The 19,604-nt window shown below is 41.1% G+C and overlaps 1 pseudogene; it reads right to left on the bottom strand.

The window, feature by feature from the left end:
• Positions 1–1,597: 1,597 nt before the first annotated feature.
• Positions 1,598–5,946, bottom strand: LOC100662515 (serine protease hepsin-like; annotated as a pseudogene).
• Positions 5,947–19,604: the final 13,658 nt, after the last annotated feature.

Below are 19,604 nucleotides of genomic sequence, written 5' to 3'. Positions count from 1 at the left end.
ATAAAGAAAACAAAAATCCTCACAACTGGACCAATAAGCAACATCATGATAAACAGAAAAGATTGAAGTTGTCAAGAATGTCATTTTATTTGGATCTACAATCAATGTCCATGGAAGAAGCAGTCAGGCAATCAAAGGACTTATTCTACTGGGCAAATCTGCTGCAAAAGACCTCTTTAAAGCATTAAAAAGCAAAGAAGTCATTTTGAGGACTAAAGTGTACCTGACCAAGCCATGGTATTTTCAGTTGCCTCACATGCACGTGAAAGCTGGACAATGAATAAGGAAGAGCGAAGAATTGATGCCTTTGAATTATGGTGTTGGCGAAGAATATTGAATATTCCATGGACTGCCAGAATGAACAAATTTGTCTTAGAATGTATACTGCCAGAATGCTTCTTAGGAGCGAGGATGACAAGACTTCGTCTCATGTACTTTGGACGTGTTATCAGGAGGGACCAGTCCCTGGAGAAATACATCACGTTTTGTAAAGCAGAGGGTCAGCAAAAAAGAGGAAGACCCTCAATGAGATGGAGTGACACAGTGGCCACAACAATGGGCTGGAACATAGCAATGATTGTGAGGATAGTGCAGGAGCAGGTGGTGTTTCGTTATGTTGTACATAGTGTCACTATGATTGGAAGTGACTCGACAGCAACGACCAACAGCACATATTTCATTATTTCGTTTAAGTGAGATCACATGGTATTTGTCCTTTTGAGACTGACTTATTTCACTTGTCATAATGTTTTCAAGGTTCATCCATGTTGTGGCATGCATCATGACTTCATTTCTCTTTATGGCTGAGTAATATTCCGTTTTGTGTGTCTATTCATGTTGATGGACATTTCAGTTGTTGCAACATTTTGGCTGTTGTGAAAGTGCTGTAAGAACATTGGTGTGCAAGTTCCTGTTTGCATTCCTGCTTTCGCATCTTCTGGTTATATACCTAGAATTGGGACTGACGGGTCATATGGTAGTTCTATGATCATTTTTTTTTGAGAAACCACTACACTGTTTTTGTTTTTTAAGTACTTTATGCCATTGTGTTTTGTTGTTAGGTGTCATTGAGTGGATTTCAACTCATAGTGACTCCATGTGACAGAGTACAAAAACGAAAAAAACCCAACCCAACTACCGTTGAGTTGATTCTGACTCATAGTTACCCTATAGGACAGAGTAGAACTGCCCCATAGAGTTTGGAAGGAGCGCCTGGCTGATTCGAACTGCCGACCTCTTGGTTAGCAGCTGTAGCCCTTAACCACTACACCACCAGGGTACTGCCCCAAGAAGTTTTCTTGGCTGTAATCTTTTCGGAAGCAAATGGTGAGATCTTTCTCCCATGGAGCCACTGGGTAAGTTTGGAACCGCTAACCTTCAAGTTATAAACTGAGCGCTTAACCATTTCCACCTACGTGGCTCCTTTTATGCCATTGTAGAGAATGGGAAATGTAAATATGTAATACGTTCCCTAAAGGTTTAGCCTAAGCCTAGCCATACAGGTCCGTGTAGGGCTGGAAAATATTTACATATGCATCAGGAGGGTGTGACTTAGGTGGTACCAGGGATGAATGGTTTCTACTTTGGAAGTCTCAGGTCAGAGCTGGGTCACCATGCCATTGTCTTTGGAGTGAGTCTTTGTGGCCTGGAAAATCCACTCCTGGAATTAGCTGACTTTGTTGTAGACACCTGGCTTCTGGGCCAATGTGCAGGTAGTGCCCCATCTGACAATGCCACACAACTGCCATCGTGGGGTCCGAGAGATGCTGTCCTCATATACGAAGGGGTTGCTGCTGTCACCCTAGCAGGCATCAATGCCACCCTCTAGGTAGCCAGCACAGAATATCTTGGGCTTCATCTGATTCCCATAGAAGTCTGGGCTGTTGAAGACATTATTGCTGATTATGGGCACTCAAGCATCCCAGAGTACCCCAGCCTGTTGGCCTGGGGTCATGCAGGCAAGGCTGGCCAGAGCTGGGAGCATGCACAACCCCTTTCCCTCCTGGTGCCCACTGCAGGCCCTTCAGGGTCCCTCCACCCCAGGGCCCAGGAGTCATTTGAGCAGCCCCAGGTCAGAGTCTCCCTTGTGGTGGCTTCATAGCAGAGAGCAGCGAGTCCCCATAGTAATGCGTGTTGCCCCAGCCAGTCACGGTGCACAGCTTGCCATCCACCAGGGCCTGGCCAGCAGCTGGGAAGCACACGGGCTGGATGTACTCCGTAAGGGGCAGGGGGCTGGAAATGTGGACAAGGGCAGTGTCATTGGTGTTCTCCTCACAGTTGAAATCACAGAAGGGAAGACAGCCCCTATGGTAGACCACTGTCTGTATTCCCAGCTGCAGGCCATGGGGCAAGGCCTGGGCCAGTGCACCAGCAAACACCCACTGTCTGAACAGAACCTGGTTCCGCTCAGGGAAGCAGTGGGCAGCCGTCAACACCCCATCTCTGGACAGTAGGGACCCCCCACAGAGATGTGCCCCATCGTAGGGAAGACTGATCTGCCATGGCCACTTTCCCAGGCTGGTGTCCTGGCATCCCACAATGCGATCTACAGGCAGTTTCCTGCAGCCACAGTCTTGGCAGATGGTAGCCAAGAAATAACCCCTGGGACAGTCACACAGAGTTGACCTCTAGCAAACTCCGGACATGGGACAGCCTTCCCTTATCAATGCAGAAGCCCAATGTGCCATCTGCCCGTCTAGCTCCGAGTGGGCCAGTGCCCTTAGGAAGCCCATTTCCTTACAGCTGAGCCTGGCCACCCTGGCATTGGAGCACAAGGAGCACAGCAGCCACCATGTACCTCCTGTCTCATCAAACAACATGAGCGGAGAGTCCCCTGGGCTGACCTGCACCAGGTACAAAAAAGGTACAGCTGCTCCTAATTCCTCTTGAGTAGAACAGTCACAATGGCCCATGATGCCGCCCGGATGCCTGTCAGGAGCAGCAGGGTCCCAGCAGTTAGAGCTGCCACCTTGGATCCTTGGATTTCGCCTGTTCTAGGAGTACATTCCCCATCCTGAGGAAGAGGCGATATCCCCAAACTTCGAAGTAGCTCGAGGTCAAGGGAACAGTTGCTGGCAAGGTCACCAAGGGCTGATTTTTGGTTAACTGCTTGGGTTCTGGTGAGCCTTTCTATATCAAATGTTCTGTTATCAATACATGGCAAATTTGGCACAATTCCCAGAGCCTTCAAAATATTAAGTTTGCACACAGGACAGGTACAGTTTTCACTAAACCAGGGATCTATGCAGGATTTGTGGAAAATATGCTTGCAGGGGAGAATTAGGACAACATCATTCTGCTTATAGCTCTCTATGCAGATTGCACAATGATCAAAGTCAGGGTATGTTTCCTTATCACCCTTTTTTACTGTCCTGATTGTCAATTTGCTGATGGCCTTCTGGGCTGCATTTCCTAGACGATGCTGGTTCCTGTAATTTGTGTTTGTGTACTTGATTTTCTGAATGAAGTAAAATGTGAGCCATGCTGAAGAGATAATCATCAAAACAATAAAGGATATTGACATGAAGACTAGAGAGCTATAGCCGAAGTTCTTTGTTGGCATATGAGCTCCAACAGAGATTTTTTTCCGGATAACTCAAAATATCCATACCCCTCAGTTCTGTAATCATGACAGCAATAAAATCTCCAGTGCCTGGATGAATCATGGTGACTGGCTCCTCTTTGGCTTTATTATTATGGATGACTACAAGTGCATCGTGGAAAGCGGTCCATGATATTTTCTTTTTAAATGTACAATTTCCCCTCTGTAGTAAGGCAATACACAGATATTGGGAGGAACAAAGAACCACGTTTGAGGATCACAGCCCAGATGATCAGGAACTTCATGTTTGGGCAGTGAGGCCAGCACCTGGCCTCCGACCTCGGCCTTGGGTGAGTCCAGCCCGTAGCGCCCATGGTCTATGCAGAATGTAAGCCGGGTTGCCATGGCCTGGGTCCTGCACCGTCAAGTTCTCAATCACGGTGTAGTACTCCTGACTAGCATTGTTGGCCTGAGTGGGCCACAGGCTGCAAATCAATGGCTGGATAGAGGTGAAGGGGTGGGGGTGGGGCGGTCCGCCCGCACCCCCGCCCCCATCTCCTGCCACCTCTCCCCACCTCTCCCCAACCCCAGCTCAGACTGAGGACAGCACGAAATGGAGGAAAGGGAGGACAAAGGAAGGAGATGAGCGTACAATGTGGGATATTTTCTGAGATGTCTTACCATAAAGTAAATTAAAATGTAGGTCCAACTGTCCACAATGGTGGGAGGGTGCAATGCATTTGCAGAAGCCACATGCCAAACAAGTCACTGCAGAGCCAACCAAACACCTACTGCATGGTTGTGTTTGTCTGCTTGACCTTGACCATCCTTGATACCAGCAATTACCCTGTTTACTGCTAAATGGCATCTGGGTATGCGATAGTGGAAGTGCTTGCTTATTGTCATTTGAACATTAAGAGGAGTCATGGAAGGAAAAGAAACAATTGATAAACTTGAGCCTAAGAGAGGAAGAGGAGAGATGCTGCAATATTCTCCTTTTTAGTTTTTTTTTGATATTGGTGGTTTTTTGGACACAGTGTTGGATGAGTAGGTGGGCAAAAAAAAAGTGGTAAATATTGTGATAGCAGTACTGAGGGTGGTACTAAGCATAGCTGGGACCTGTTGATAGTGACAGATTCCTTTGACCTGGATGCATTTCAGAAGATGAAAACATAGAATGACTTTTTCTGGTCTCTCTGAAGCAGCTAGATGAGTGTTGATAGATATTTCAGGATTGTGGAGGGTCTGGAAATAGAAGATAAACTATAATCATTTATGATGTCAGAATACTGGGTCAGAACTCCATAGAAGTGGGAAAAACGTGTATCAATATGTATATTCTTTTATATAATTGGAAAATAGACTGTATGTGTGATGTGGGTTCATTTAGGCCTGTGAGCAGAAGCACAACTTGTTAGCCTTTGGGGCCTTAGGTGTGATTCCTAAATCATACTTGTCTGTTTTTTCCCACAAGCCAATCAGGTGGGAAACCTGGAAGAAGGCATGGTATTGAAGCAGGCAGCCATGAAAGTGTTATTAAGGGTATCTCATAATGGTTAGTAGTTAAGTGCTACTTAACTGAAAGAGTCTTTTTAACTTTAGATACTGAGTCTTGCCACACTATGAGTCGGAATCAACTCAATGGCACTGGTGGGCATAATGGTTGTTTTTCAGAAAAGGCTACTCTGGCTACATTTTTGTTATAACCTTTCCACAATATGGTTATGCACAATATTTTGGTTATGCACAATATTTTTAGAGCCGTGTGCAAAAACTTATTTATAAAATTATGAGGACTGCGCATACATCACAAGACTGAACATCCACCCTCTCTGTTCATGCATATGTATGTCACTCCCTTTAAAAAGCGAATCTACCCTGGTTGAGCTGAGCAGGCAGCCTTAGGTCCTGAGACCCTGCCTGCCTCCCAATTTGCAAACTGTGAATAAATCTTTCTGTTCTTCCAGCCCTGCCTCTGGTTGACTTCAGTTCACCGGTCTGCTTGTCAAGAACCTGTTAGTTGACCATTCCATTTTGGTACCCCAAGTGAGACACAGTGGACACTACGGCTCTGGGTAAGTTAGGTCCTGAAACCTCCTCTGAAGGACTTTCTGGGTGGCATCAACCCTGACCAGACAACCCGTGAGTCCCTTGTTGGAGCCAGAAACATTCTGACAGCGCAGTGAAATACGTACGTATTTTAAGTTTTATTTTGGAGTAGCTACTAGGTGGTGGATTGTGTCCTCGGTAATGGGTGTAGGCTTTGTGGTGATCTTGCTGTGTCCTGGGGCTGTCCGCACCCGCATGAGAGCACAGCCCTTGATCCCTGCATCTAGAGGACACCTGGGGAGACTGTCACTGTCCTGGGGCCGAGTCCCCACCTGCATGAGGGCACAGGTCTCCATCTGGTCCTTTGTCTTGACCCCTGCATGTTTTTTCTGTTTGTTTGTTTTGGTCGGGATCTGGTTAAGAAATATTTTCTTTGTGCCTTGGGCCCCTTTGTTTGTCTCATGTGTTAGGAAGATTCAACTGGCTCAAAGCCAGGACCCTCCCTGTGCAGGACAGTTTTTTATCTCTCTTCTAAGGTGTGCACTGAAAGAGTCTTTTTAACTTTAGATACTGAGTCTTGCAGTCTTAGTTGGAACAAAATACACTTCTTACAAATATTGGTTCTGGAAGGTGTGGTACTTGAATTGCACTGCCAGAGATTATTTATCAGGGTAACCAAGTTCCGTGCCTCCGTATAGCCAGGGCCTCTCCAATAGATCCTTCTTCTGGCCAGCTAATTAGAAGGAGTGAAGATCTATAAACAAGATGGGTGCCGGTTAGTCCACCCCTAAACTATCTCCCTTAGAGTGCATCTTGACTCACTGAGTATGACTTTGAATTGTGGTGTTCCTGAAGAATATTGACATATACCCTGGACTGCCAAAAGAACGAACAAACCTGTCTTGGAAGAAGTACAAGAATGCTCCTTAGGAGCAAGAATGACAAGACATGTTATCAGGAGGGATCAGTCCCTCCCTGAAGAAGGACATCATTCTTGGTAAAATAGAGGGTCAGTGGAAAAGAGGAAGACCCTCAATGAGGTAGATTGACACAGTGGCAGCAACGATTGTAAGGATGGTACAGGACCAGGCAGTGTTGAGTTCTGTTGTGCATAGGGTCTGTATGAGTCAGAGCTGACTCAACGGCACCTAACAAGAACAACAAATACATTTAAAATACATTTTGAAAGACGATTATTTATAAAGACTGTATGTTAAATCTTTTGTAACACTAAGGAAATATTTGAGAAACATCATTCATTGTTATTACATTTGTAAGTTCATTTTTTTTTTAGTATCTTAAACTTTCTTAAATTTGGATATATCTGTGTAATGGTGTGCACAAGAATGGAAAGGGGATATTAGCAAAAGGATTGGTGAAGAGATAGCTGATAGGGGAAGAAGGCAAGATCATATCTGGAGGCAGAGCTCTTCATTGCAGGTCTTTGGGGAAAAAGGAAGAACATAGCTCATAAAGCACATGATGAATATGACCAATCTCTAAGTTATGACATAGAAAACAAATGATGCTGTTAAAATAAACCCTTCTCCTTGCATACTAGTGAGAGTGAGATTATAAACTATGTCTATTTAGTGAGTCAGATTTATCAGTCACTATTCTTAATTTTTTTTTATTCTTGTAGTTGTGGGCAAAACAAGCTTACTTATAATACACAGTTACCATCTCCCTTCTAGTACCACGGGCAGTCATTGCCGATGGTGTCTCATAGTAGCAGTACTTGTCTTTAAAGAGCTCAAAGTACTTCACGGACATTTTGTCTGTTCTTTAGATCCCTTATCCTGTCAGATAAACTCACGCTGCACCGGTACTGTGCTTAGCACACATGGGAGTTCAACCAGAGTTGACTAATAGACTCAGTGTGTCAGGCTGCTGTAGCTCTGCCTGATGCTAGATTCATAGCCAATAAGAAATGCTTGTTGGTATTCTGTTGGAATCCTGCTAACCAATCTCTTCTTAGCCACTCTGCATTTGTTCATACCATCTGCCAAGGTCTGTGCTATACCACACAGTTGGAAAGGCTGAAGTCAGCTCCTCATCTTTGAATATCAGTTACCATGTGATATGCCTTCCCATTCTCATCTCCTCCCTTCCTGCTCTCACTGCCTTCTCTTGAAGGCAATGAGAATGTCTGTTTCACAGGAGGCAATCTGGAGGCCCATAGACCATTTGCTGCACCTCCTGGTCATTCAATAACTGTCAAAAGAAAAATTAGGAGTTCCTCTGTCCTCCTCATGTATCGTGACTGTTGGATCACTTTGCTTTTTTTATGGACAACCGAGATCAGTAAAGGGAACAAAGTGTTTCTTTTAAAGAGGCTGAGGAAGCATGCAATTCTGAATGAACAAAGGGCTTGGGTTCAGAAGATTAAATAATTGGATTGTGGCTCCAGCACTTACTAACTGGTTGGTCTTGTGCTTTAGTTTCCTAATCCTCCAATTGGGAACAATAAATCCCAACTCCTGGCTGGCGGGGGGGCGGGGGTGGGTGTTGCAAGAGGAAGGAATAGTTGAAGTGCCTTGTAGATTGCAAAGATTGATAAATTATTATTTGGACGTTTCACTTTGTGGATGCGTGTTCATAAGTGTTGAGAAAATTTAGGATTTTCCAATTTTATGCTAATGTAGGGTGGCTGAAAAGTTGAACACATTTTAGATTTGACTTTGGAGCAGGGAAGGAAAGAGGAAAACGGAAAAAATTTCTTTCACTCTATTTCTTCTAGGTGATTGCACTTGGGAATACCATAAAACAAGCTGAGATTATAGAAGAATACTAGTTTAGCTAGCAGCTCTTTTTGATCTTGCTGCATTTTTCTGGTGAAACCTAGAAAATTTGTAGATTTGAATTTAAAATATTCTCTCTAAATTCATATCTTTTGTAGAGCACATGTTAAACTGTGGAATGGAAAAATCATCCTCCAAAACATGAAATAAGGCTTGGTTTCTTAGATACCTACTATTCTATTTAGCTAGTTTATTTTGAAAAGTCCATAGGGAGTAAATCTTTAGGCATGAAAACTTCCATTAGCTTCTTGTCAATGATTTCCTGCTATGAGTTTCCAAGAAAGTCTGGCAATTGTCCAGATAGTCTTGCTTAAGTATACTGGAGCATTGTCTCTTCAGTCTTCTCTTCTGTAGTTGAATGAGGTAATAGTCGATGGGGCAGGGGAGAACTTTCATTCATCCATACATAAGAAGAAGGTAGTGAGGAAAAGAGAGAGAGAGGGATAAAAAGAGAAACATAGCCTCAGATATGAAAATAAAAGAGAGAAAGAGCACACCACTTAATTGCTTCTCCATGATACAAAGAACAAACCACCTGTAGATGTCTTCCCAAGCAAATGGAAACTACTTTCTACACTTGCTTAAGGGTAGGTTTGGACTCATCTGTCAGACTAGACTGTAGGCTCCATGATTGTAGAAACTGCCCATTTTGACCATTGTATTAATAGCACCTGGTTGGGGCTCTGACTTATGACAGGTGAATGATAATATTTGTAAAATGTGTGAATAAATAAGTGATCACATTTCCCCCCTTAATATTACTTTCAATTTAAGAAGCTAATGGGTTTTTGGATTTAGATACAACCATACTTCTCTGATCGTTAGGGTAGACCACAACCTATAAGTTTTACAATTGTTGAAACTTCTAGAATGCTTTAGCAAGAATGTTCCTTAGAAAGGCAGTCTAAACAATAGCAATTGTATTGAAATTTAATTCTTTTGGAAAAAAATTTTTTTTAACTAATTTAAAAATAGATGCCACATAATTTCATCCTAGAGTGTGGAAAACTGAAAAGACATAGGCCTAACTATACAAAGACTTTTCACAAAGAATACTCTTTGTAAATACCCTTGGCTGGTAGGGTTGGTTGGGTAAATCCATTTGAAGGAGGACCTTTTGGACCATGTTGCAGTAATTGGATTTATTCTGAAGCATCTGCTGATTCTTAAGCAGCCAAGCAGAACGATAAAATCACAGTCTAAGTTTCAGGAAGTCGCCATTGGGTGAGTATGAGGGTTCAAGGTGATTATGACTAGAGACGTGGAGAGTGTGAACAGTGGATAGAGACATCAACCATGGAATGAGATGCCATAGGTTCAGACTAAGCTGCTGGTAAAAGGATCCTGAAGAAAAGCAGAAATCTAACATTCATGAAAAATGAAGAAAGCAACAAGTTTGGGTGACTACTTAGATATGGGGCATGAAGGAGAGGGAGACATTACAATGCCTCTGAAGTACTGAATTTGTGCAATATGAAGAACAGTGGTGCTGCTGATAGATTCAGGAAACCTTCTAAGAAGGAACCTCACTTTTGATACGCAGAAGGATGGAGGGAAGAAGGAATAGCCCACTCCGCCACTCAAGGTATAAGGCACGTGTGTATGTGTACATCTGTGTCAATGTATGTGTCTAATTTATGACCTGAGCTCTCTGGCAGTGAAGACTATCATCAGTATAAAATGCTAGTAGGAGTAAATTGAGCCACAGATTAATAATTTTCAATATAACAAATATTTATTGTTGAAGTCTCGAATGAATTCTTGTGCTAAGAATAGTAGGAAATACAAAGATAAATGGTCCTTGCCAGCTAAAAGATTACAATCTAGTGAGGGGGTCATATACTTAAATAATTTTAGTCTAAAGAAGACTGAGATATGTTACAATAAAGACAATAAACATAATCATAAATGTAAAAGTTGTAGGGTGAAGGGGCTAATTCCAACTATTAACATTTGGAAAAAATTCTGCTTGGAGCAAGTAGGGCTTGATCTGGTACTTGGAAAATGATTGGATATCAATAGACAACAATAAGGAGGTTACTCCAAAGGGGAAGGCACAGCATCAGCAAAGATTCCGAGGTGAGAGAATACAGCAGGGAACGTTGAGGAAGAAGAGCAGAACGTTATGACTAAAGTGTAAAATAAGTATTTGTGCACAGGAAGGACAAGACTGAGAATTAGGCACCTGTCCTGAGATCATGCATTATCAATGGGGGTGATAAATATGTCTTGCTTTTTCAAGTATAAAATACAGATATGAGTATAATCAATAATCAGATATACAGTTTTTCTGTGATATTGTTATTGCGTAGGTGGCAATTAGGAAAAAAATGTCGAAAAAATATCTCTAATGGTGGAATAAGGAAAAAGTTTGGGAAACACTGCTATAGATGGGTTTTGACAAAATGGTGAATTTTATGGAGTCCCCTGAAGAAAGTCACTTGCCTTTCCTCAGTTCTTGTTCAGGTCTGTTTTGTGAAGATGAGGTTCTGGGTTGAGGTGAATGTAGGTAATTTGGATAAAAATACAAACTCAAATTGGTTAACATAATCATGGAAACTGTGTGTGAGGTAAATTATGCAAAAGTTAGTTCTTCCATGACTCATGTAGCGAATGACTTCCAAAGTAATGTTTTCCTTCCCTTTGATTTTGGCAGCTTGGCATTATAAGGCGCATGGATTGCAGAATGCTCTCAGAAACTGTTATTACAGCCATTAAATAATGAACTCTCACAATCTCACCAGTTCCATTGAGTGACATCATCATTATCTAATCCCAGAGACAAGACATGAACCTACTCCTTTTATATTGCAGAGCAGGTGGAGATAGAGCTAGGAATCAAGGTTATGGTTTTTATTCTAAGAAAAGAAAAAAAAAATCTAAGAGATGCCTTAAAATTTGATTTTTATCAATTTATTAGCAAATATTTATGAAAATGTAAAAGGTATTGTGATCATTAAGGATGTGTGTCAACTTGGCTGGGCCATGATTGCCAGTGGTTTGGCAGTTATGATATAGGTTGGCAGTCATATAATGATGTAATCACTTCCATGATGAGATCTGATATAATCTGATCACCTCCATAATGGGATCTGCTGTGAGTAGCCAATCAGTTGAAAGGGAGTTTCCTTGAGGTTGTGGCCTACATCCAACATTTGTAGACTTTCTGGCAAGGCTGTGGGCTTCTGCTCACTCTGGATCCTGCAGCTGGCTTCTGTTCATCTGACTCCAGTTCTTGGGACTTGAGCTAGCAGCTTACCTGCTCATCTTGGGATTCATCACCCTCCACAGTCTGTTAGCTAGTGGCCTGCCAGTTTACCTGCAGATCTTGGGATTTGTCAGTCTTCAGAGCCTGTGAGTCAGAGGCTTGTTGTCTGACCTGCTGATCTTGGGTTTGACAGCCCCTGCAGTTATGTGAGTTAGGAGAAGCCTCCAGACTGACCCACGGACTTGGGACTTTCCAACCTCTACAACAGCGTGAGCCATTTCCTTAATATAAATCTCTCTCTCTCTAAGTATATATACATAGATGCTTCACTGGTTTTGCTTCTCTAGAGAACCCAGCCTAAGACAGGTATAATTATTATATGTGCCAGGTCCCATGGGGAAAAGATATAGATGATACATTCCATTCACTGGTCTAATAGAGAACTGGAAAACAAGATAGAGCCTCATAAAGATTTGCTTTAGAATAGATTAATGTAGTGATCTGCTAACCTAACTTGCTCAAAAAAAAAAAAACGTGGCCTTTTCAAAATATGTCCCATTTGGAACAGTAATACTATGTTCAATCTCAGATTTAAACAAAACAGAACTAATCAGTAGTCACACATAAGTAAGCAGGAAACTTGTAAAGAGAATTTATATTGATCTTGGAAAAGCAGAACTGCACCCTAGCTCGGTAGGGTCCAAAAAAAAAAAAAAAAAAAAGGAATAATTGTAGCAAGTAGGAATGTGTCGTAGATTGTATTATGTTCATCAATATCCACTTCCCTACCCTGCTGAGAATAGGCTTGGCCATGTTTCTTGCTTTGACCAATGAAGGTGAATGGAAGTGATGCATGTCAATACCCAGGCAGAAGCTTTAAGAACTGGTTCACGTTTTATCACATTCTCTGTTTCTCTACTCTGATGCTCACAATGTTCCAGATGGAAGCTGCCCTGTCAGCTTGATCCCAGAGTAAGAAGAGGGGCAGAACTGCAGGCGACTTGCCATGACATGAAGCATAAGTGAGAAACAAACCTCTGTTCTTGTAAATTAATGCAGTTTTGTTACTACAGCATAACCTTGCCTAATCTGACTGCTGCTGAAAGCTACGTTAGAAACACATCAATGATTAAATGCAATGCCGATGAGTGTGATTAATAACTGTGGAAAATCCCGCCTTCTAGAGAACACCAGCTGAAGGGAACGCAATAGGAGAGACAGTGATGGTAATCTAATTGTTCTTCCATAGATAAAAACAGTGTACACTCACTGCTGGAGTTGTATTTTATGTATGTACCCATAAAACCAGTGCTGTTGAGTCGATTCTGACTCATAGTGACCCTATAGGGCAGAGTAGAACTGGCCCATAGAGTTTCCATTTATGTATGTATTTGTGCATTTATCTTTTTCAGTTATTGAAGAGTGGAATAAATCTGATGATTTCAAAGAGGGGGAGTAACTGATGAGAAATGGTTTCAGACTTGCAATGTGATTCATGTTAATTCACTTCCACTCAAAAAAGTGGGTCGTTTCAAGGAAGAAAAAGCCTAATACGACTTGCCTGCGACCACAGGGTAGTTTTGTTTTTGTGATTCTTCCATAATTTCATCCAGTCCTATAAATTATTATTACCATTCCTGCACATGCATTATATTACATCTTTGTCTTTTACCTTCGTCCTTTGAACATGACTGCTATCAGTGTACTAGCACCTCTGTAACATTACTGATGGTGTAAGGGGAAGAATCCACTTAAGTCAAATGATGATGCTTAATCACTAATGGAAACCCTGGTGGCGTAGTGGTTAAGAGCTACAGTTGCTAACCAAAAGGTTGGCAGTTTGTGTCCACCAGGTGCTCATTGGAAACAGTATGGGGCAGTTCTACTCAGTCCTATGAGTCGGAATCAACTCAGTGGCAACGGGTTTGGTTTTTTGGTTTTAATAGCTAATGTTTGCAAAGTGCTCACGGTGCACCACAGACTCTTCTAAGAGTTTCCCATAAATTATCTCGTTTAAATCCTCGTAACAACTCTGTGAGGCAGGTACTATTGTTATCTCCAGTTATTAATCTAGGAAACTGGGACAGAAAGGTCAAAAGACTTTCCCAAAGCTGGGCAGTCAATGAATGGCAGAGCCTGGATTTAAAAACTAGCAAGTTGGTATTAGGAGCCATGAAGCCATTTTCCAGCCTGTTTTCTGCTACTACTGAGTGGTGTAAATTTGAACAATTCCATTTCACATCTCTGGACTCAGTTCCCTCATGTTCCAAATAAGAAGGGTTAACTAAGGAAGTTTTCTGCTGTAAAAACTCTATAATTCTATCTATCGACCATTGAATGAGTACTTCTGAGTCATCTAATATATTATGAACAGGAGTTGTGGCATAATAGAAAGGTCATAAGTTTTGGTGTGATTGAAACTGTGACCTCTGACAAGTTATTTATCCTCTCTGAGCCTGTTTTCTTATGTATAAATGGGCTATAATTCCTATCTCAGAGATTTGTTGTCATTTTTAAGGAGATAATAATATTGAGGTTCTGAACACTATAAATGGAAGAAATTATCATTGCATAAAAGACACCATACATCCATTCTTTCATTGAGTGATTCATTCATCCATTAAGTATTTATTTAATGCCATTCACAAAGGTGGAAAATATGGTTCCTTCCCCTTAAGGAGTTTGCAATTAAAGCGGGAGACAGACAAAGTAACAATCACCACAAAACTTGATGAATACACCTGGAGGCAGGCTCTGAATATAATTAGTTTATATGAACCACTTAAGGTGCCTGAAGCAATCAGGGAGGCTTCACATAGGGGGCAGCATTTAAAATGAGACCCAAAGATGTAAATCATGTAAGTATAGGCTGATGTGGGTGGGGGTAGGTGGGGGATATTTCGGGAGAGTAAACAGATTATACCAAGACAGGGACCTGTGAGAGTATAGCATATTTGAGTACTTGCAGGTAGATCATTCAACCTAGCTTGCAAACCTCAAGGTGGTGAGCGTAGGAGAGGGACACACAGGGAGGCGAAGGAAGATCATCAAGGGTCTTGTGCACCATGTTAAGGAGCTTAGGTTTTGTCCCATGTTTTTGTTAGGTCCTATCGAGTTGGCTGCAACTCATGGAGATCTTATGTATAACAGACCGAAAAGCTGCATGGTCCTGTGCCATCATGATGTTTGGAGGTTTGGAGGCTAGAAGTCCGAATTCAGGGCACCAGCTCTAGGGGAAGGCTTTCTCTCTCCGTCAGCTCTGGGGAAGGGTCTGTGCCTCCTTTCAACATTGTTTTGTCTATTGCGTCAGTTCATCTCATTGAGGGTTTCTCTTGTTTTCGCTGACCCTCTACCAGATATGATGTTCTTTTCTAGCAATTAATCTTTCATAATGATGTACCCAAAGTAGGAGAGCCAAAGCCTCACTATTCTTGCTTCTAAGGAGCATTCTGCTTATATTTCTTCTAAGACTTATTTGTTTGTTCTTCTCCCACAGGAGATAGAATCTAGGGAAGATTTGAAGGAGTGGATGTGATTAAATTCACACATCCAAAATATCAATCTAGCAGGGCTGTGGAGGATGGAGATGGGAAGGAAATTGATGGCAGCCAAGTCAGCCTCTGCTGTTCACTATGTGAGGCCTCAGACAGTGACTCGGCCATGAAGGATCCTGAAACTGCAGTTATGAGAAAGCCCAAGTCTGCTCTGGGACCAGGGAGGGAAGAAAGAGGGACTGTGGGGGAAGAGCCTATCAATTCTGCTGGCCAGGCTCACTCAGAGACTGCAATATTGTGTTGTTATTGGGAATTCACCCCTCTGCCCCCACATGCCACACCCTCTACTGGTCTGCTCTATAGCTGGTACCCCGGGAAGCACCTGTTATGATGGAAATATAATAGGTGGGTATAGAAAACTGATCTTATTTTGATTGTTTCATTCAGTTTATTTTCCCTTTTAAATCAATCCCAAGCAGAACTAACATCAAACTGTAGCAGCAGAATTGGTCATGTTTGTGTTTTTCCTTTGTTCTAATCTTTGCTTCCTGGGAGAAGTATGAGAAGGTGGGAAAGCCAGAGGCCTAGATAATCCAAGAATTCTTTAATCAATTCCTAATTGTTCTCTCCAATTGACCATAATAAATAAACAGATACCAAAGGAAATTGTATATCTACTTTTCTATATATATAAGTTATATAGTCACACATGTTATCGCAAATCGCAGATTCGAGCCGCCTGCCGCAAAGCCAATACTGAGACAGGAGGAGGTAAGCTGCAAGAGCGCTTTATTGAACACCGATGTCCAAAAGCCAGGGGGGCTAAATTTCTCCCAAATTCTGTCTAACGTTAAAGGGCTAACTGGAGGCTTTTATAGGGGAAAGGTCAGGGTTTAGAGATTTCCGGGAATCCTGACTTTTCTTTGAGGTGGACATCATGATCTATCATTGCAGCCTTGTAAGTCTCTTCATGTTATCGTGGAGTCTTGCCAGTCTCTTCACACTGTCCTGGTTTCTGTCAGGGTTTAGAGATTTCGAAGCATTTTGACTCCTCTTTGAGGTGGACCTAAGCTTTGTTCAGCCATCTAGGTCTTGTGTGTTTTTCCCCCTGTGAGAGGAACATAGTGTAATCCACAATAAGAAAATTGATCACCTCATTTTTCTTTGAAGGAACAGTCATGAGACACATTTTAGAGCAAGTAAATGTGTTTCAAGGACTAGAGATTAATCACAGCTAATACAGCTATAAAAAACTAGGAAATATATTCTCTCTAATACTAAAACACAAAAATATATTTTCTCTACTTCATACATATATACCTTTCCATATACATAAAGAAAAATTAAATTTGTTCTTGAAATTTTTAGTAATAACTGCTAAGTATCATAGTGTGTAAGGATGTTAACTGTGGAACCGTGCTACCTGGTTTCAAATCCTGGCTAATTTTCTTGCTAGTTGTGTGAATTTAGATGAGTTATTTACCTTTCTGTGTCTTAATTTCTTCAATTATAAAATGGAAAAAATTATAAGTTCTGCCTACTTCAAAGTGTTTTGAAGGGTGAAATAAATATAAAACACGTAAATCAGGTTTTGTTCCATAGTAAAAGTTTAATCAGGGTTAATTGCTATTATTAACCATTATTAATATTCATGCTGCTGAGTTTGCCTACTGTTTTAGTTATCTAGTGCTGCTATAACAAATACCACAAGTGAATGGCTTTAACAAACAGAAAGTTATTCTCTCACAGTTTCGGAGGCTAGAAGTCTGAATTCAGGGCACCAGCTCTAGGAGAAGGCTTTCTCTGTCAGCTCTGGGGAGAGGTCCTTGCCTCCTTTCAGCATCTGTGAGCTCAGCATCCCTTGGAGATATACTTGTGTCTTGGCATCAACCTTCTTCCCTTGGGTCTAGGAGGTTCCCAGTTCAGGGACCCTGGGTCCAAAAGACCGTGTTCTGCTCCTGGCTCTTTTTTCTTGGTGGTGGGAGGTCCCTCTCTCTCTGCTTGAGGAACTCTCCTTTTATCTCTTGTAAGATAAAAGGTAATACAGGCCCCACCCCAGGGAAACTCCCCTTACATCAGATCAAGGCTGTGATCTGAGTTAAGGTGTTTCATCCCATCCCATCCTAATCCTCATTAACATGATCTAATCCTGCCTTATTAACATAGCAGACAGCTGGCTCCCAAATGGGACCATACCCACAGGCACAGAGGCTAGGATTTACAACACATCACAAAATGGAGGCCAACGTCTCCTGCACCAGAACTAGTTAACAATCTCTTTGCTGATGATTCCAAACTGGCTTCCTAACAGAACAACAATAACAGCATCATCACACTTGTAACTTTGTTCTAGATTGCTAAGTCTTTGACATACGGCCTAGTTATTATTAAAAGGGCGAATTGATACACGGATGCCTTGCTTCTACTTAAGGAGCTCTGGTGGTGGTGCAGTGATTACGGTGTTAAAAGGTTGGTAGTTTGAACCCACCAGCTGCTCTGTGGGAGAAAGATGTGGCAGTCTGCTTCCGTAAAGATCACAGTCGTGGAAACCCTATGGGTCAGTTCTACGTTGTCCTGTAGGGTTTCCGTGAGTCAGAATCGACTTGATGGCAGTGGGTTTGGTTTTTTGTTTTTTCCTTCTACTTAGTTTACAAAGTATACAAAAGGAAAACAATAGAAGACACTGGTTGTTAAATTTATTGTAAAAAACTTCAATGTCAAAAATCATAAGTGAAATTAAAATGCAGACAACAAATTTGGAAAATATTTATGAGTTATGACAAATGAAAAATTAGTTTCCTGAATGTATAAATAACCTTGACCAATCAATAAGGAAAATCTTGAAAATGGAGCAAGGATGAGAAGGGATAATTCATAACAGACATAATTAAAATCAATAAACATGAAAAAATTCAACTGCAGTAGTAATCATATAAACAAATAATAAAGAGATACTATTTTTTGCCTATGAAACTGGTAATGATTAAAATAGGTAACAGATCTGGCCAGGTTACCATAAGATTTATTCTTTCTTACACTGTTTAAATAGTATAATTCAGGAACAGAATCTGACAGTATGTTAGCAAGGGCCTTAGAAAAGTCCATACCCTTTCAGCCAGACATTTCAGGTCTGGAAATCTGTATGGAATTAGAGGTTCATAAAAGCATTTGTTTACTGTAGCCTTGTTTATGGTGGCAAAACCCCCAACAATATCAATGACAACAAAAAAACAAAATAAGCCCCGAAACAACCACAACAAAAAAACTGGAAACAGATATTCCTAATGAGTTAAAAATAGAAAATGATCAAATAAATTGTTGTTCACTCACATGGTAGAATTATTAACCACAATATTTTTTGTTGTAGCCATCAATCATATTTGGAAATAACTTTCAATGACATGAAAATGCAAACATTTATACATAATATTTTTTATATATATATGTATGTGTATATGATGGGCTTGTTATGCTAAGCTGTTATTAACCACGTTCTGAAAGAACTTTTACTAACCTAAGTATTTGTGAATACATTCTTGGTCCCTGGGTGATGCAAATGGTTTGTGTTTGGCTACTAATGGAAATTTTAGTGGTTCAAATCCACTCAGTGGCACTGCAGAAGAACGGCCTGGTGATCTACTTCCATAAAATTACAGCCATTGAAAACCCTATGGAATGCACTTCTACTCTGGCACACATGGGGTCACCATGAGTTGGAATTGACTTGACGGCAACAGGTTTGGTTTTTTGGATATGCATACACTAAAAAAAAAAAAAAAAAATACCGTAACATATACAGTTATTATAATGCATAATTATATCATAATGAAATAATTATATTTTTAAAAGTAAACCCCCTCATAAACACAAAGACGCATACACATACTCTGGAAAAAGACTGGGAGAATATAAACGAAAATCTTAATAGTACTTACAGCTGACAGGTAAGAAAGGACCACAAGAAACTCTTAAAACACTGTTGAAAATCCCGCTACACTTATATAATGTTGGTGATTTACAGTGCATTTTTGCATACTTTTCAACTTGAGCTTCCTAGCCATCCTGTGATTAATTAAGTGCAGACAGGTATCGTTTTCCCTTTTTATAGATAAAGATACTGAGGCTCAGAGGGGTGCCTTGAGTTAGCCATGGTCACAGGGTTAATGAAAGGCATAGTTGAAATTTGAACATGAGCCATTTGACACCATAACGAGCTACTTTCACTGCACTAAGTTGACTAAGATCACATGGCTAGAAAATCTACAGCTATAAAGAGGTCAGGACATTGTGACAACCTTCATTTGAAACTCCTGAAAATCTAAGAGGCATTAGTAAGAAATAGGGTAAATCAGTTGAGATTCTAGGTAGTAGTTATATATAACCAGATGAAAGGTTCTGCAGACTTTAAAGAAATTATTATTTAAAACATGTTAGCACACTGGCTAAATTGAACAAGCATTTTCGTGAGTCATCCCTGAGACCTTTGAAGGAAAGTAAGTGGGTATTATCTC

This window comes from Loxodonta africana, chromosome 3 (genome assembly GCF_030014295.1).
Source record: "Loxodonta africana isolate mLoxAfr1 chromosome 3, mLoxAfr1.hap2, whole genome shotgun sequence".
In the NCBI taxonomy this organism is placed as follows: Eukaryota; Metazoa; Chordata; class Mammalia; order Proboscidea; family Elephantidae; genus Loxodonta; species Loxodonta africana.
This window is presented reverse-complemented; position numbering and strand designations above follow the sequence as displayed.